The sequence below is a fragment of the Panthera pardus genome, unplaced genomic scaffold (assembly GCF_024362965.1).
Source record: "Panthera pardus isolate Hobbes unplaced genomic scaffold, ASM2436296v1 HiC_scaffold_316, whole genome shotgun sequence".
NCBI classification, from domain to species: domain Eukaryota; kingdom Metazoa; phylum Chordata; class Mammalia; order Carnivora; family Felidae; genus Panthera; species Panthera pardus.
The window spans coordinates 929,001-947,066 of record NW_026526895.1 but is presented as its reverse complement, the minus strand read 5'-3'; positions in this window follow the sequence as shown (position 1 = coordinate 947,066).

The following is an 18,066-nucleotide window of genomic DNA, read 5'->3' as shown; positions in this document are numbered from 1 at the left end:
GCAGGTTGTTCTTGCCTCGCCCATTCCAGCTTTGCTCTGGAGTTTTTCACACCATCACCCCACACTCTCTCGGTATGGTAGGATTTCACATACCACCCAATCCTTTTTGGTGCATGGGGTGTGCTCACACATGCGACCCTCCACCCCCTCTGCATGCGATGGTGTCACCCATGAGCCTCACCCCTCCTTAGATTGGGATTACTGATGCCAGTATTAAATCTGATACTGATGCCAGTATTAAATCATGAATATCTTTTTCCAATTTCACAACTGAAAAAGTAGGCGTTTCTTAAGGTAAGGTTTATGTTTAGGATTAATATTAGGTGTGAGTTAAGGTTTAGCGCATGGTTCAATCCCCCTTGGTGTGGGATGCCTTCATGAATGTGTCCCATCTGCTTCTCTTTATCCGCGATGTGGCAGTGATAGTCCTTTTAATTCAGATGTTTTCCTTGGCACCTGGATGTCTCTGGGTTAAGCTTCCCACTCCGTCTTGGTTCATGGTCTCTGGGTTTCTGGTTTTGAGCCCTGGGTAGCTTCTGTGCTGATGGCTCTGAATCTGGGGCATGCTTCAGATACTATCTGTCTCTCTCTCTCTCTCTCTCTCTGCCCATGCCCCACTTGTGTTCTTTGTGTCTTTCAAAAATTAATGTACCTAAAATCATTTTCAATCCGATGTTTCCTGGATGGCTCTTTTCACTTTCATTGCTGAAGAAGAAGGCGTCTGTCTCATTCATTGTTCTTTTGTTATCTTTGGCATAGCTGACAACATATACGACATTTCCCCAGCCAGCATCGGGGATGCTCAGCATTTCTTCCACCAGCCAGACACCTCTCATCCACTGTAACACTGCGTTCCTCTAGAGCATCCCACATGCTCTCGGAAACTGGACTGTAACTGTGGATGGTAGCAGTGTCCCATAGTCTTCTGATGGTATTTCAGGAGGTTCTTCATTCGCATCTTTGGTTACCTGAGTGTCTTCTGACATCTTCTCTCATGTTTCCACTAGGCCACTGCTATGATGCTCAACAGGGAACCCGAAGCACACAGGGATTCAGGAGCAGACCAACTACCGCTTTGCTCCCACAAATGGTCGCCTTGGAACTCTTTATGGAAGAGGAGAAAACACCCACCACCACCGTTTCATAACTCTGCACCGAATGTGGAGACAACAATCACCCACCCCCAAAAGGAAACTCTAGCAGGGTACATGTATCAAACCTAAGGTGTTGGTTATGTATTTTGGATCAATAAGTGAGGTTGTACTTTTGACTGGTAAGTGTACAACTAAATCCCTCAGAGGGGATATTCTCTGAGGTCACCCCAACCTAAATTGTTGGCCCATGGGGAGATGTGTTGTCCCTATTGACTGTATTGATGTTGTCTCTGTAGGCCAGTGAATTAAAGCTCCATAGGGTCTTGTCCTGTTCTTGCCTCTTGACGGGAAGGTCCATTTCACCGATTGAAAGAGACACCAAGAGAGTAGTGTTGCCACTATTAAATCTGATGTTTCATGAATGAGTCTTTTCATTTTGATGGCTGAAGAAGCAGCATCTCTTATGATGAGGGTTAGGGTTTGGATTACCCTGAGGATTAGGGTAAGGGTTAGGTCATGCTTGCACCCCCCGTTTTGGCAAGGGAAGAAGGTCACACCTGACCCCTGCCACCCTCCTTGTGGAAGGGTGTTCAGGCATGCAGCCTGCCTCCCCTCCACAAGGGAGTAGTGATGCCACTACTTAATGTGTTGTTTTATGAATGGCTCTTTTCACTTTCACAGCTGAAGAAGCAGGCATTTCTTAACATAAGGGTTATGGTTACGATTGCTGTTCATGGTTCGGGTAAGGGATAGGCCATGCCTGCACCCTCCCTTAGAGTGGGAGGGCGTTCACACATGAGCCACGACCCCCTCATCTCAGGAGTGTGTTCACCAATAGGAACCAGTCCCCTTCAGCGGGGGGATGTTGATGTATGCGCCTGCACCCATCTCGTGTGCGAGGGTGTTCATGCATGGACACCACAACGCTTGGTGAGGGAGGGCATTTGTCCATGCACCATGCCCTCCTTGGCTCAGGAGGTGTTCACGCATGAGCACAGTGCCCCCGTGGCTTGGGAAGGTGTTCAGGTATGTGCATGAACCCGCTCCCCAGCGTGGGAGGGCGTTCACGCATGTGCCCTCCCCCCTCAGGCGCTGGAGGGGGTCACCTGTGCCCAGCACCACTAGTCAGCAAGGGAGTAGTGATGCCACTATTAAATCTGACGTTTCATGGACGGCTGTTTTCTCTTTCACAGCTGAAGAAGCATGCATCTCTTAAGGTCAGGGGTAGGGTTATCATTACAGTTAGGGGTTAAGAATAGGGCTAGGTCATGCTTGCTCTCCCCCCTCAGCACCGGAAGACTTCACGCATCACCCTACTATCCTGAGCAAGGGAGAGTGTTCACCCTTTCACCCCAACCCCTGAGAGTGGTAAAATATTGAAGCACGTGCTCCACTCCACTTCCGCTGGGGAGGGCTTTCACACATGCGTAGATCCCCCCTTCGGGAAAGATTGTTCACATATGTGCATGACCACCTGTCGGGTCGGGAGGGTGTTCACTCATGGGCACACCCCACCTCTGCATGGGAGAGGTTCATGCATGTGTCTTGCTCACCTCAGCAGGGAGGGCTTTTACGCATGTGCACAGCCTCACCTTGGTGTGGGAGGAGGTCACCCATGCAGAGCGCCACCCTTCAATGAGGGAATAGTGATGCCATTATTAAATGTGACGTTTCATGAATGGTTCTTTTCAATTTCACAGCTGAAGTAGCAGACAACTCTTAAGGTAAGGGTCTGGGTTAGCATTACCATTAACGGTTATGGTAAGGGTTAGGTCATGCTTCCACACCCACCCCCTCCTCTCTAGAGTGTATTCACACAATAGCACCGCCCCTCAGTGTGGGAGAATATTCATGCATGTGTCCTGCCCCCTTCAGCGTGGGAGGGTGTTCACACATGTGCCCCATCCTCTTCAGCTTGGAAGTGCATTCACGCATTCTCACATTTGCACCACCCGTCCCAAGGTGAGGGAGGGTGTTGACACATGTGCCCTGTCTCCTTCGGCATGGGAGGTGGTACACACATGCTCCTCATCCCCTCGGTGATGGATGGTGTCACCCATGAACAGTGCCACCCCTTGGCAAGGGAGTACTGTTGCCACTATTAAATGTGACCTTTCATCAATGATTCTTTTCACTCTCACAGCTGAAGCAGCATGCATCACTTAAGGTAAGGGTTAGGGTTAGCTATACATTTAGGCTTTAGGGTAAGGGTTAGGTCATGCTTGCTTCCCCTCTCTGCACGAGAGGTGTTTCACTAATACTCCCTGCCCCCCCTGGCACAGATGGGCACAGCCCTCCATCCGTGTAGAAGGGTGTTCTCACGCACAACCCTCCTTGGCGATGGAACTTGTTTGTGCATGCACCCTGCCCCATTAGTGCGTGAGTTTGTTCTCGTGTGTGTAAGGCCCCCCCTCCTGGTGGAAGGGCGTTCACCCATGTGCACCATCCCCCCACTTTGGCATGGGAAGGTGTTGACCTATGTGACATGACATGTCAGCATGGGGGAATATTCACACATCTGCCCCGCCCCCCTCTGTCCGGGAGGGTGTTCATGCATGCGCACAGCCACCAGTGAGGGACGGTATTCATGCATGCGCACAACAACCCCTCCATGAAGGAGGGCATTCACATATGCGCCATGCATCCCTCAACAAGGGAATGGTTCAAGCATGTGCCCCATACCCATTTTGGCACGGGAGGGTGTTGACCTATGTACCTTACCCCCTCAGCGCTGGAGGGTGTTCATAGATGTGCACAGCCCCCGTTGTGGCGGAAGTGTGTTCATACTTCTGAACAACCCCGGCTGGGGGAGGGATGCCATTCTCACGTTGGCCCCACCCCATACCACTGGGTGCTGTTCACACATGTGTACAGCTCTCCCTACTGGCGTAAGAGTGTTCACACATGCACAAAACTCCTGCTCCAAGAGGTAGGGTGTTTCCACATGAGCACAATCCCCATCAGTGAGGGAGGGCATGCATGCATGCTCCTTACCCACTACCGCAGGAGGCTGTACAGGCATGCGCACTGCCCCCCCTACTGGTGTATGTTCACGCATGCACACAGCTCCCCTCAATGAGGGAAGACATTTGCACATGCGCCCCCTTCCCCTGGGCAAGGAAGGGTGTTCAGGCATGCACAGAACCACCACCTCAGCCAGGGAGGTCGTTGGTGCATGCGGCCTGCCCCACTTAGCACAGGAGGTGGTTCAGGCTTCCGCCTGGCCCCCTGTCAGCATGTGAGTCGGTCACCCATGCACAGCGCCACCCCTCAGGGAGGAAGTACTGATGTCACTATTGAATGTGATGTTTCATGAATGGTTCTTTTCACTTTCAGAGCTGAAGAAACACAGCTGAAGAAATGCGACCAGGGAGGGCATTAACATATTCTCCCCGCTCCCCTTGCCAGGATGGTGTTCACGCATGTGCAAAGCCCCCCCCCCTTGCCAAAGGGGGTTCAGGCATGCCCACAACCCCCGCTCTGTGAGGCAGACCATTTGTACAGGCACACAACCTTCCCTCAGCAAGGGACAGTGTTCATGCTTGGCCCCACTCACCTCGGTGGGAAGGGTGTTCACACATGCACATAACCCCCCTCAGCATTGGAGGGTGTTCAAACATGTGCCCCACCCCACTTGATGCCAGAAGTGGTTCAGGATTCTGCCTTGCCCCTGGTTGGTGTGTGAGATGGTCACCCATGCACAGTGCCACCTTTTAGGGAGAGTAGTGGTGTCACTATTAAATGTGATATTTCATGAATGGTTCTTTCACTTTCACAGCTGAAGAAACACACATCTCTTAAGGTAATTAATTGTTAGGGTTGACACTGACATAAGGGGTAGGGTAAGGCTTAGGTAGTACTTCCTCCACCCTGGGTATGAAAGGTTTTCAAGCATTAGCTTCCCCCCCCCTTTGGACAGGAGGGGGTTAACACATGCGCTCTCCCACATCAAGGTAGGGGGTCACCATTGCGCCACTGTCTCTGCGATGGAGGGGTGTCACTCATGTTCTTTCCCACACCTTGGCATGGGAGGGGATCATGCATGTGCCCCTTCTGCACCCCTTCATCGGTGATGTAGCCTTGATGTTCCTTTTAGGCCAGACGTATTTTGCACTGCCTCGGCCGTTCAGTGGATTAAGTGTCCCACTTCAGGTCATAGTCTCACGGTTTGTGGTTTCGAACCCTCGCTTCATCTCTGTGCTGATGACTCTGAACATGGAGCCTGCTTCAAATCCTGTGTCTCACTCTCTGTCTGCCCCTTCCCCACGTGTGTTCTGTCTGTCTGTCTGTCTGTCTGTCTGTCTCTCTCTCTCTCTCAAAAAAAACAGTGAAGCTGAAAACATTTTAAAGCAGCTCCATCGGTCTACTTGTCTTCTTGCCCTATTCCCGCCTCTTCACGGGAAGGTCCATTTCACTGATTGGTTTTACGGTTTTACGAAGAGAGTAAAACCCTCGTGTGGCCATTCAAATGAGTCACTATTTAGGAAACAAGTGATTATGCTACTTTTCCACGGTCAGGATACCATGGCCATTTCATGAATGTCCCTAGGCAGGCGGGGCCTCTAAAACTAGAAATGCTAGAGGTGATTTTACTGGTAAGCAGGTGGGGTTTGTGTTCACTGAGTTCCTTTTACTTCGTTTCATCTTTCCTTGATTGCCTATCCATGTTGGGTCAACAATTAGTTTGATATTGACTTTACATTTAGGTTATTTTTATCTCATGGTTAACTATCCATGGTTATCCGCTCTGATACAGCTTACACAAGTACAAATATTTCGTGTTGCACATACTAGCATTATTGTTTCCTGTGCACCTGCAGCTGTTTCTCCCGCCCCACGGGGAGCAATCACTTCCCATCCAGCACCACTTGCTTTGTCTTCCTACGCCTAGCAGCGCACGTGCCAGTGTCTGCAGAACTTCCCTTGTTTCTCTGTCAGCTGAGTCTGAATGGGCTTCCTCTCCCACTTGTCCCTAGTTCTCATCTCTTTAATGGATGACACACATCGCTGAAGGTCACAGTGAAGTCTCAAACTTCAGTATGTGGATTACGTGGCACCATTTTACAGTCTCAATTGATTACCCCCTTTCTTTAAAAATTACTCCATTCCTCCTCCCACCGTCTGGGCCGCTGCTCACCAGTGTCTGTGTTGGTAGGTCCTCGTCTTCTTCCTGCCCCCCATCTGCTTTCCACCCGCCCTTACTTTGGGGTGATCTCAGCCAGCCTCAGGCTTCTATATGCCAGCATCTGGGGCCTCTAAGTCTTTATGCGCTGCCCACAGCTGTTCATGTCTCCAGACACCTGACTCCAGCTGTGCACCACACAGGTGCTACCCTCCCCAGACTCTGCTACCTCCCTATAGGCCTCTCCTATTCCCCTCCCGTTGTTTACTGGGCTGCTGCCACACCGGCCCCTCCCTGTTCCCTGAGCTTGTCAAGCACATACTCCTGCATCAGGTCTTTGCAATCAGTTTGCCTCTCTCTGTCGGAGATATACTTCCACGTGCCAACAAGACATACTCCCTCAATTCCGTCATAACCTTGCTCTGACATCACCTGCTCAGTGGATTCTCTGCTAGCTCTCTATGTAAAACTGAAAACTGTTCCTTCTCCGACCTGAACACCCCATATCCCTTCCCTGCATTCTTTTTCTTCCTGGCCTTTGGCACCATCTGTTTTCTTTCTTGCTTGCTGGATGTTGCCTACTGCAGTCCCTGCCAGATTGTCGGCTCCATGGGCTCCAAAGACCAAACTAGCTTTGTTTAGGGCTGGTTCCTTAGGGCCCTCGAACAGTGCCCCACTCCTTCAAAGGCTCACAAACCATTTGCTGAGCAAGTAAATATTAGGATTTCGTATTGTTTTGCTGTGTCTGCCATCACAATGTACCACAGACTGGGTGGCTTAAGCAACAGAAATTGATTTATTTATTTTCTCACACTTCAGATCAAGGTGTGGCCAGGGTGGGTGTCCTCTCTCCATGACTGGTGGATGGCCTCCTTCCCACTGTCTTCACGTGGTCTTCCTTCTGTGTGTGTAGTTGCCCACTCTCTTCCTATAGGACACCGGTTATCAGACTAGAGTCCCTCCCCGCAAATGAGCTCATTCGACCTCCACTTTACCTTTCAAGATCTGGTATCCAAGTACAGTCCCATGGGTAGTTAGGACTTCAATGTATGGATTTTGGGGGCAAATCCATTCCATAACAGGTTTATGTCTGTTGTACCTAGTCACTACCTACATGGGTTTTTTTTTTTCTTTATGCCCTTGTGCCCGTTATTTGCTCACACAGTGCTAATCCCAGTTTGCCCTTAGCCCAAGTTATAACTCTGTTTATTTATTTGTATAGGCTTGCATCTTCCCTCTACCTCTATGCTCCAAGATCCTGGCTGGCACTGGAATTACATCTTTAGCACGGACATCATAACCTCCAGGTGAGGTAAGTATGATTTTCATTTTGAAAATCAACAATCTGAAGCTCAAAAGAGAGTAGGTCATGTTTCTGAGATCACAATACTAGTAAGTGCTGTCCTTTGGATAACTTTGTTCTCATGGGCTCCAAAGCCCACTTTCTTTCATCTACCATATGTCCCCAAGATGAATGGGGAAAAGCCATATTTCAGCATGGTATAATATAAGCAATGGTACGTGTAAAGCTGGTGTAACAATTCAGGAAATGGGATTAAGTTTAGTATCTGAGTAATTATACCCACAGGTTGAATTTCAATATCACATCCTTTTATTTTTTACTGCTGGAATTTCTGTTATCCTTAATGATTATATAAACGTATTCTTCCCTTTGCAAAATTTAGCCAGTAAGAATACTGAGAGAGTTTGTTTCCTTTTTAACAGGTCTGAATTATAGGATGAATTCATAATGTCAAGATAATAGCTGTTATTTTTTCCTACAATATAGAGGAAAAGGTCATTGCCTTTGTTGTGAGAGTTTACCATGTGTTCTTGGTAACATGACTGAGCTGTATTGGTGAAAACCCATCGTAGATTTTGAAAGTCAGTTATTTATAGTTAAGAGAGTATCGTTCTTTCTTTGGGTGCAGCTGATTTTTGAAATAGAACTTAGGATTTGTCTGCATAGATTGTCTATTTCAGAATGAGCTTTGTTTTAAAAAGTATGTTATATTTGCATTCATGTAAGTTGTACCATCATTAAATTGACAGGAAAGCAGCTGTTAATAGTTGTCATTTGGACATGTAGATGGAAATCCTAAGGGTCATGGTGTGACTCCTTACACGTGTTGAGCTCTGGTTTCATTTGGCATTTCCAAACCATTGCCATGACCTTATGAATGTTGATCAAGTGGCCATATAATGGTTGTTTTAAATTGGCATCAGTGGTGTAGAGATGATTCTTAAGTTGTGTATGAGGAAGCTGTTGGTTTTCTGCTTCTATGTCTGTGTAGCTCCTAAAAATAGAAGACTAGCGCATCTTATCAAAATTACTTTTGTTCAAAGTCAATTGCAACTTGTGAATGAGCTAAAGGCTTAGATAATAGTCAGTACTTTTGGAGTCTGATATTTGCAAATTTAAAATAGGTCTTCGGGCATCTGTGTGGCTCAGTTGGTTAATCATCTGACTTTGGCACAGGTCATGATCTCACTGCTCATGACTTTGAACTCCATGTTGGGCTTTGTGCTGGCAGCTGGGAGCCTGGAGCCTGATTGCGATTCTGTGTTCCCTCTCTCTGCCCCTCCCTGGCTCATGCTCTTTCTCTCTCTCTCAAATATAAACTTAAACATAGAAAATAGGTCTAGAATAAATCTGTAGACCATAACATATTTATAGTGACTGCTGATTGAAACAAAGAAATATCCTGAAATTCCAAAAATACATTACTGTTGTTTCCCTAGGCTCCCATTAAATGCCAGGTTGACCATTAAGCTGAATACAAGCAGTAATCTTTTAGTAACTTGGAAGAGATAAGCATACTATCATAGCTAGTAAGGTTTGGTATATGTCGTTTTGGTAGACCTATTTTCTTTAATGATCAAAAAATTAATTTGAGGTCTCTTTTATTTGGGTATTCAGGATTAAGAGAAGTTACCCGAGGAAAATGAATTAAGACCATTTTAGAACTGATCTGGACTTAAAAAGCCAGAGACTGGAGTCATGATAAAGATAGTTTGAACATGCCATTTCATCAAATAAAAAAAAAAAATACAGCTCCTGAATGACAATCATCATGTTGGAGGAGAGTTTCTGGCGTTCCCTCCACAAATGGTGCATGATTTCAGTCAAGGATACAGCCTCACTGACTGTACTTTTACTGACATGATGGTTCAGATACCAACAATGTTGTCTGTTGGGATTGTCTTTTACAAAACTGATATCCTTTCAGTTTTCAGCTTAATTAATATACTAAGGAGAAAAAAAATGTTTCCCTCTTTCTGAAAAATAATCCCATTTGTATTTAGAGTTATCATTAAACATAGTATTTCTAAAAATGGTTAATAAATTGGAAGTCAATATAAATTTGCTTGTGAAGTTATCAAATGGAAAACTGTTGCCAAAGCAGTTATTTTATGTTTTATAGGAAAACTAATCTTTTATGTCCTTACTGCATTTATGTTATATACTATTCACTTTTGTTTCATGCTATTTGTGTGTGTGTGTGTGTGTGTGTGTGTGTGTGTGTGTGTGTGTTTGCAACTAAGTGAAATGTGCAATATTTGGTCATTTAAATAGATTCACTAATTTAGGCAAAGTCAGCCATAAACAAATGCAATACATTATGTCCAAAGTAGTCAAGCAGATTTTGCATCATGAGTAAAAGTTGCTTTATCTTAAATGAATTTGCTTTTCTCTTTTATTTTTAACAAGCCAAGTCAAAGGTGAATATATTCTTTCTGCTCACCTTGAGGCAGGGCAAGAGCAGATTTGTGTCAGAGCGCACTGTCCGTATTTATGAGAAACTAGGGAAATTAAGAAAGCCACTTAGGTACAAACCTTAGTGGGGACTCATGACTGACACCTTTTCAACAATATTCTGTTGGGATGTCTTTTATTTACTGGGATAATTTTTTTAATTTTTAGTTAATTTATTTTTTAATTTACATCCAAGTTAGCATAATGTGGAACAATGATCTCAGTAGTAGATTACTTAAAGTCCCTTACCCATTTAGCACATCAGCCCTCCAATAGTCCCTCCAGTAACCCTGTTTATTCTCCACACGTAAGAGGGTTTTTTTTTTTATATTTTTGTCCCCCTCCATGTTTTTATATTATTTTGCTTCCCGTCCTTTATATTCATCTGTTTTGTATCTTAAAGTCCTCATACGAGTGAGGTCCTATAATATTTGTCTTTCTCTGACTAAATTCGCTTAGCATAATACCCTCTAGTTCCATCCATGCAGGTTAAATGGCAACATTTTATTCTTTTGGATTGCTAAGCAATACTCTAGTGTGTGTGTGTGTGTGTGTGTGTGTGTGTGTGTGTGTGTGTGTATACACCACATCTTCTTTATCCATTCATCCATCGATGGACATTTTGGTTTTTTCCATACTTTAGCTGTTGTTGATGGTGCTTCTATAACTTTGAGGTTCACTTTTCCCTTCAAAATAGCACATCTGTATCATTCGGATAAATACCTAGTAGTGCAACTGCTGGGTTGTAGAGTAGTCCTCTTTTTCATTTTGTGAGGAACCTACCTACTGGTTTCCAGAGTGACTGTGCCAGTTTGCATTCCCGCCAGCAGTGCAAGAGTTACTCTTTCTCTGCTTCCTCGCCAACATCTGTTGTTGCCCGAGTTGTTAGTGTTAGCCATTCTCACAGGGGTGAGGTGTTATCTCATTGTGTTTTTGATTTGTACTTCCATGATGATGAGTGATGTTGAGCATTTTTTCATGTTTCATTTGGCCATCTGGATGTCATCCTTGGAAGATGTTTGCTCATGTCTTTGCTCATTTCTTCACTGGATTACTTGTTTTTTGGGTATTGAGTTCGATATGTTCTTTATAGATTTTGTATACTAATCCTTTATCTCATATGTCGTTTGCAAATATCTTCTCCCATTCTGTTGGTTGCCTTTTAGTTTTGCTGATTGTTTCCTTCACTGTGCAGAAGCTTTTTATTTTGATGAGGTCTTAATCGTTCATTTTTGCTTTTGTTTCCCTTGCCTCTGGAGACTTGTTGACTAAGAAGTTGTGGAAGCAAACATCAAAGAGGTTTCTGCCAGCTTTCTCCTCGAGGGTTTTGATGGCTTCCTATGTTACATTTAGGTCTTTCATCCATTTTGAGTGTCTTTCATCCATTTTGAGTGTGAGAAAGTGGTCCAGACTCATTCTTCTGTATGTCGCTGTCCAGTTTTCCCAGCACTCTTGCTGAGGAGACTGTATTTATTCCATTGGATATTCTATCCTTTTTGTCAAAGATTAGTTGGCCATACGTTTCTGGGTCCATTTCTGTGTTCGTATTCTCTTCCACTCATCTGAGTGTCTGTTCTTGTGGCAAGAGCATACTGTCTTGGTGATTACTGCTTTGTAATACAGCTTGAAGTCCAGGATTGTGATGCTTCCTACTTAGGTTTTCTTTTTCAAGATAGCTTTGGCTATTCCGGGTCTTTTCTGGTTCCATACAAATTGTAGGATTCTTTGTTGTAGCTCCGTGAAGAATGATGGTATTATTTTGATAAGTATTGTGTTGACTATGTAGATTGTTCTGGGTACTATTGACATTTTAACAATATTTGTTCTTCCTATCCAGGAGCATGCAATATTTGTCTTTTCTGTGTGCTTGCCATCTGCAATTTCTTTCATAAGCTTTCTATAGTTTTCAGTGTATAGATTTTTCACCTATTTGGTTAGATTTATTCCTAGGTATTTTATGGGTTTTGGTGCAATTTTAAATGGGATCGATTCCCTGATCCCTCTTTCTCTTGCTTCATTGTTGGTGCATAGGAATGCAACTGATTTCTGTGCATTGATTTTGTATCCTGCCACTTTGCTGAATTCCTGTATTATTTCTAGCAGTTTTTTGTTGACTATTGTGGGTTTTCCACATAGAGTTTCATGCCATCTATGAAGAATGAAAGGTTGAGCTCCTCCTGGACGATTTGGATGCCTTTTATTTCTTTGTGTTGTTTGATTGCTGAGGCTAAGAATTCCCATATTATGTTGAATACCAGTGGCGAGAGTGGACATCCTTGTCTTGTTCCTGACCTTAGGAGGAAAGCTCTCAGTGTTGCCCCTTTGAGGACAATATTAGCATCGGGCCTTTCATATATGCCTTTTATGATCTCGAGGTATGATCCTTCTATCCCTACGTTCTTGAGGGATGTTATCAAGAAAGGATGCTGTAGTTTGTCAAATGCTTTCTCTGCATCTATTGAGAGGATCATGTGGTTCTTGTCCTTTCTTTTATCGATGTGATAAGTCACATTGATTGTTTTGTGGATATTGAACCCAATTTGTATTCCAGGTATTAATCCCACTTGGTCGTGGTGAGTAACGTTTAAATGTATTGTTAGATCTGGTTGGTTCATATCTTGTGTAAGATTTTTGTATCCATGTTCATCATGAAAATTTGTGTATACTTCTCCTTTTTAGTGGGTCTTTTTCTGGTTTTGGAATCAAGGTAAAGCTGGGTTCAGAGAAAATGTTTGGAAGTTTTACTTCCATTTCTTTTTTTGGGACAGCTTCAAGAGCATAGGTGTTAACTCTTCCTTAAATGTTTAGTAGAATTCCCCTGGAAAGCCATCTGGCCCTAGGCTCTTTTTCTTGGGAAATTTTTGATTAGTAATTCAATGTCTTTACTGGTTATGGGTCTGTTCAAATTTTCTATTTCTTCCTGTTTCAGTTTTGTTAGTTTATATATTTCTAGGAATTTGTCTCTTTCTTCCAGATTGTCCATTTTATTGGCATATATTTGCTGGTAATATTCTCTTATTATTTGTATTTCTGCTGCGTTGGTTGTGACCTCTCCTCTTTCATTCGTAATTTTATTTATTTGGGTCCTTTCCTTTTTCTTTTTGATCCAACTGGCTAGTGGTTTATCAATGTTATTAATTATTTCAAAGAACAAGCTTCTGGTTTCAATGATCTGTTCTACTGTTTTGTGTGTGGGTGGAGGGGGTTATTTGTTGTTGTTTTTTTTCTGTGTGTGTTTTTGTTTTTGTTTTCAGTTTCGATAGCATTGATTTTTGCTGTAATCTTTATCATTTCTTGTCTTCTGCTGGTTTTGGTTTTATTTGTTGTTCTTTTTCCAGCTCTTTAAGGTATAAAGTTGGGCTGTGTATCTGAGACCCTCTTACCTCTTTTGGAAGGCCTGGATTGTTATAAACTTCCTCTTATTACTACTTTTGCTGAATCCCAGAGGTTTAGGGGTGTGGTGTTATCCGTTTCATTGGCTTCCATGTACTTTTTAGTTTTCTCTTTAACTTCTTGGTTCACCCATTCATTCCTTTTTTTTTTCATTTTTTTTTATGTTTTAAAATTTACATCCAAATTAGTTAGCATATAGTGCAACAATGATTTCATGAGTATATTCCTTAATTCCCCTTACCCATTTAGCCAAACCCCCTCCCACATCCTGTCCAGTAACACTCTGTCTGTCCTACATAGTTATGAGTCCATTCTGTTTTGTCCCCCTGACTGTTTTTATTTTTGTTTCCCTTCCCTTATGTTCATGTTTTGTCTCTTAAAGTCCTCATGTGAGTGAAGTCATGATTTTTGTCTTTCTCTAATTTCACTTAACATAATACCCTACAGTTCTAAACACGTAGTTGCAAATGGCAAGATTTCAGTCTTATATATATATATATATATATATATATATATATATATATATATATATATCTCATATATATAAGTGATATATATATCACTATGTATATGTGTGTGTGTGTGTATGTATGTGTGTGTATATATATGTATGTGTATATTCACTCAAGTATAGTGTTTTTATATACACTCAAATCCATTGTTTGTTTGTTGATTTTCTGTTTAAATGATCTTTCTGTTGTCATAATGGGGTGTTGAAGTCCCATAGTATTATGGTTTTATTATCAATGAGCTTCCTTATATTTGTGATTAATTGATTTATATCTTTGTGTGCTTTCACATTGGGAGCATAAATGTTTACAATTGTTAGGTCTTCTTGGTGGATAGACCCCCTCAATTATGATACAACACACTTATTCATCTCTTGTTACAGTCTTTATTTTGAAATCTAGATTGTCTGATATGAGCAAGGCTACTCCGTCTTTCTTTGGCGATCATTAGCATGATAGATGGTTCTGCAGCCCCTTCCTTTCAATCTGAAGGCGCCTTTAGGTCTAATATGGGTCTCTTGTAAACAGCATATAGATGGATCTTGTTTTTTTCCCCACCCTGTTACCTTGTGTATTTTGATTGGAGCATCTATGCCATTGACGTTTAGAGTGAGTACTCACAGATATGAGATTATGGCCGTTATGTGTCTTGTAGCGTTGGATTTTGTGGTGGTGTTTTTTTGTGCTATCCAGTCTTTGGTACTTTTGGTGTTTTTTTATTCTTTTTTTTTTATCTTTTCTCCCCTCAGGGAGCCCCCCTGAAAATTTCTTGAGGAATTGCTTAGTGGTCACAAACTCCTTTAAGTTTTATTGTCTGGGAAACTTTTAATCTGTCCTTCTATTTTGAACGACAGACTTGCTGGATAAGGAATTCTTGGCTGCATAGTTTTCTGATTCAGCACATTGAGTATATCTTGCCACTCCTTTCTGGCCTGCCAAGCCTCTGTGGGTAGGTCTGCTGCAAACCTGATCTGTGTTGTCTTCCCTTGTTTGTTAAGGACTTTTTTCCCTTGCTGCATTCATGATTCTTTCCTTGCCTGAGTATTTTGTGAATTTGAATGTGATATTCCTTTTACTGGTGGATTTTTATGGAGTCTTATGAGAGTCTTCTGTGCTTCCTGGACTTTAATGTCTGTGCCTTTTCCTAGGTAAAAAAAAATATATATATCCGCTATGACTTGCTGACTTAACACTTCTACCCCTTTGTCTCTCTCTTCATCTTCTGGGAGCCCTCTGATTCTGATGTTGTCCTTTTTAATGAGACAGGGTTAGGTGTAGGTTGAGGGTTATGGTTAGGGTTAAGGTTAGGGTTAGACTTAGGACCCAGGATGCTCCAGGCACTGAAACCCCAACAGTGCACTTGTCTCCACGAAGGGCTGAGTGGAGTACACAAGGGAGGGTACCAGTCAGGATTATTCTTTGGGTTCTAAGACCAGACTACTCTATGGGACGTTATTCAGGTAGTCCTCAGAAATACTCTCTTGTAGACACACTCGCGCTTTGGAAATCACATGGTGATGTTTCAGGTTCCATGCCAAGTGTTTCTGCACCCTTTTTCGAACCCGTGTGCGTGTTGTAGTCAGACTTTGGAATTGGGTCCCATGGGGAGAGAGCCATAGCAACGGTTAGGGTTCGGACCAGGGACGACAGGGCTGAGGCGACACCAGTATCATAAATTCCATGGAGGACTGAGGTGACGGCACATGCACAGCTGTGGGCCTGCTGTAGAGTTAGTGTGATAAATAGGGTTAGGAGCAGGTTGAGGGCTAGGGTTAGGATTACGGTTAGGGTTAGGATATGTCCCAGGAGACTCCAGGCACTGACCCTACATCAGAGCAACTGTCCCCCCGAAGGGCTGAGTGGAGTACACAAGGGAGGATGCCGGTCAGGATTAGTCTTTGAGTTCCAAGGTCAGACAAATGTATAGGCCACCCTTCAGGGTGGCCTCAGGTATCCTCTTGGGCAGCTGCAGCCAGGATTTTGAAAGGACATGGTGATGGTCCAAGATTTTTGCCGAGTGATTCTGTACTGCTTCATGCGCCCAGACACGTGGTATTTTCAGACTTTGGTATTGGGTCCCCATGGGAGAGACCTTAGCTAAATTTAGGGTTCGATTGAGTGACATCACCAATGCCAAAGCGAATCCAGTCTTGTGATCTCCTTGGAGGGTTGAATTGAGGGCCCATGCAAAGGTGCATGTCATGAATAGGCTTTGAATTGAGATAGGGTTAGGGTTTTGTTGAGAGTTCTGGCTAGTGTTAGGGTTAGGGTTAGTTCCCAGGGGGATCCAAGCGCTGACCCCACAGCAGTGCAGTTGTCTCCCGGAAGGGCTGAGTGAGGGCACAGTGGATCATGCTCATCAGGATTAATTTTTGGGTTCGAAGGCCAGACAACTGTATGGGCCACTGGTCGGGTAGGCCTCAGGAATTCTCAGGGGCAGCTACAGTGGGGCTTGGAAACAACATAGTGATGTTCCAGGTTCTATGCCAGGTGATCCTGTACCGCTTCAGGACCCCAGTCGCGTGGGGTTGTCAGACTTTGGTATTGGGTACCCATGGGGAGAGAGCGTTAGCTAGGGTTAGGGTTCGATCCAGGGACATCGCCAGTGTTGACGAGACCAGTTTCGTGACCTTCCTCGAGGGCTGAAGTGGGGGCCCATGTGACTGTGTGCTTCAAGTGTAGGGTTAGAGTTCGATATAGGGTTTGGGTTCGCCTGAGTGTTCTGGTTAGGGTTTCTGTTAGGTTTAGGTCTCAGGAGCCTCCAGACACTGACCCCAAGGCAGTGCAGATGTTTCCCCGAAGGGCTGAGTGGAAGACACAAGGGAGGGTGCCGGTCATGATTAGCCTTTGGATTCTAGGCCACACAAATATCTGGGCCACCCTTCGGGTAAGCCTTGGTAAACCTCTCTTGCAGCTGCAGTCACCCTTAGAAAATGACATACTGATATACCACGTTCCATGCCGAGTATTTCTGTACCGATTCTTGAACCCTTGAGCGGGCTGTTGTTAGACTTTGGAATTGGATCCCCATGGTGAGAGAGTCTTAGCTAGGGTTAGGATTCGGTCCAGGCAAATAGACCCGGCTCAAGCGACTCCAGTTTTGTGATCTCCCTCAAGGGCTGAAATGAGGGCACATGGGAGGGTGCGCGTCAAGTGTATGGTTAGTGTTAGAGAATGGGTTAAGTGTAGGGTGAGTGTTACGGTTAGGGTTATGTGTAGGGTTAGTGTTAGGTCCCAGGAGGCTCCAGGCACTGACCCCACAGAAGAACCTTTGTCTCCCCAAGGGCTGAGTGGGGGACACAAGGGAGGGTGCTGGTCAGGATTAGTCTTTGGGTTTCAAGGCCAGATGAATGTATGGGCCATCCTTCAGGTAGGCCTCAGGAATCCTCTCGTGCAGATGCAGTCACGCTTTGAAAACGACATGGTGATGTTACACGCTCCATACTGAGTATTTCTGCACTGATTCTCGAACCCGTCTGTGTGGTATTGTCAGACTTTGGAGTTGGGACCCCATGGGAAGAGAGGCTTAGCTAGGTTTAGGATTTGGTCCAGGGAAGTTGCCAGGGCTGAAGCGACACCAGTGTTGTTAATTCCATGGAAGGTGAAGTGAGGGAAAATGTGTGGCTGTGAGTCCGCTGTAGAGTTAGTGTGCTAGATAGGGTTAGGTGTAGGGTGAGGGTTATGGTTTGGGTCATGGATAGGGTTTGGGTTAGGTCACAGGAGACTCCAGGCACTGAACTCACAGTAGATCAGTTGTCTCCCTAAAGGGCTGAGTGCACTACACAAAGGAGGGCGCCGGTCAGCATTAGGCTTTGGGTTTCAAGGCCAGAAAAATGTATTGGCCACCCTACAGGTAGGCCTCAGGAATCCTCTCATGCAGCTGCAGTCGCGCTTTGCAAATGACATGGTGAATTTCCATGTTCCATGCCGAGTATTTCTGCACTGATTGTCGATCTCATGTGCATGCTGTTTCCAGACTTGAAATTTATTCCACATGGGGAGATAGCCTTAGCTAGGGTTAGGGTTCGGTCCTGGGAAGTCACCAGGGCTGAAGCGACTCCAGTTTCATGATCTTCCTAGAGGGCTGATTGAGGGCCCATGCGAAGTTTCAGGTGAAGTACAGGGTTAGGGTTAGAGATAGGGTTAAGTGTAGGTTGAGGGATATGGTTTGGGTTATGGTTTCGGTTAGGG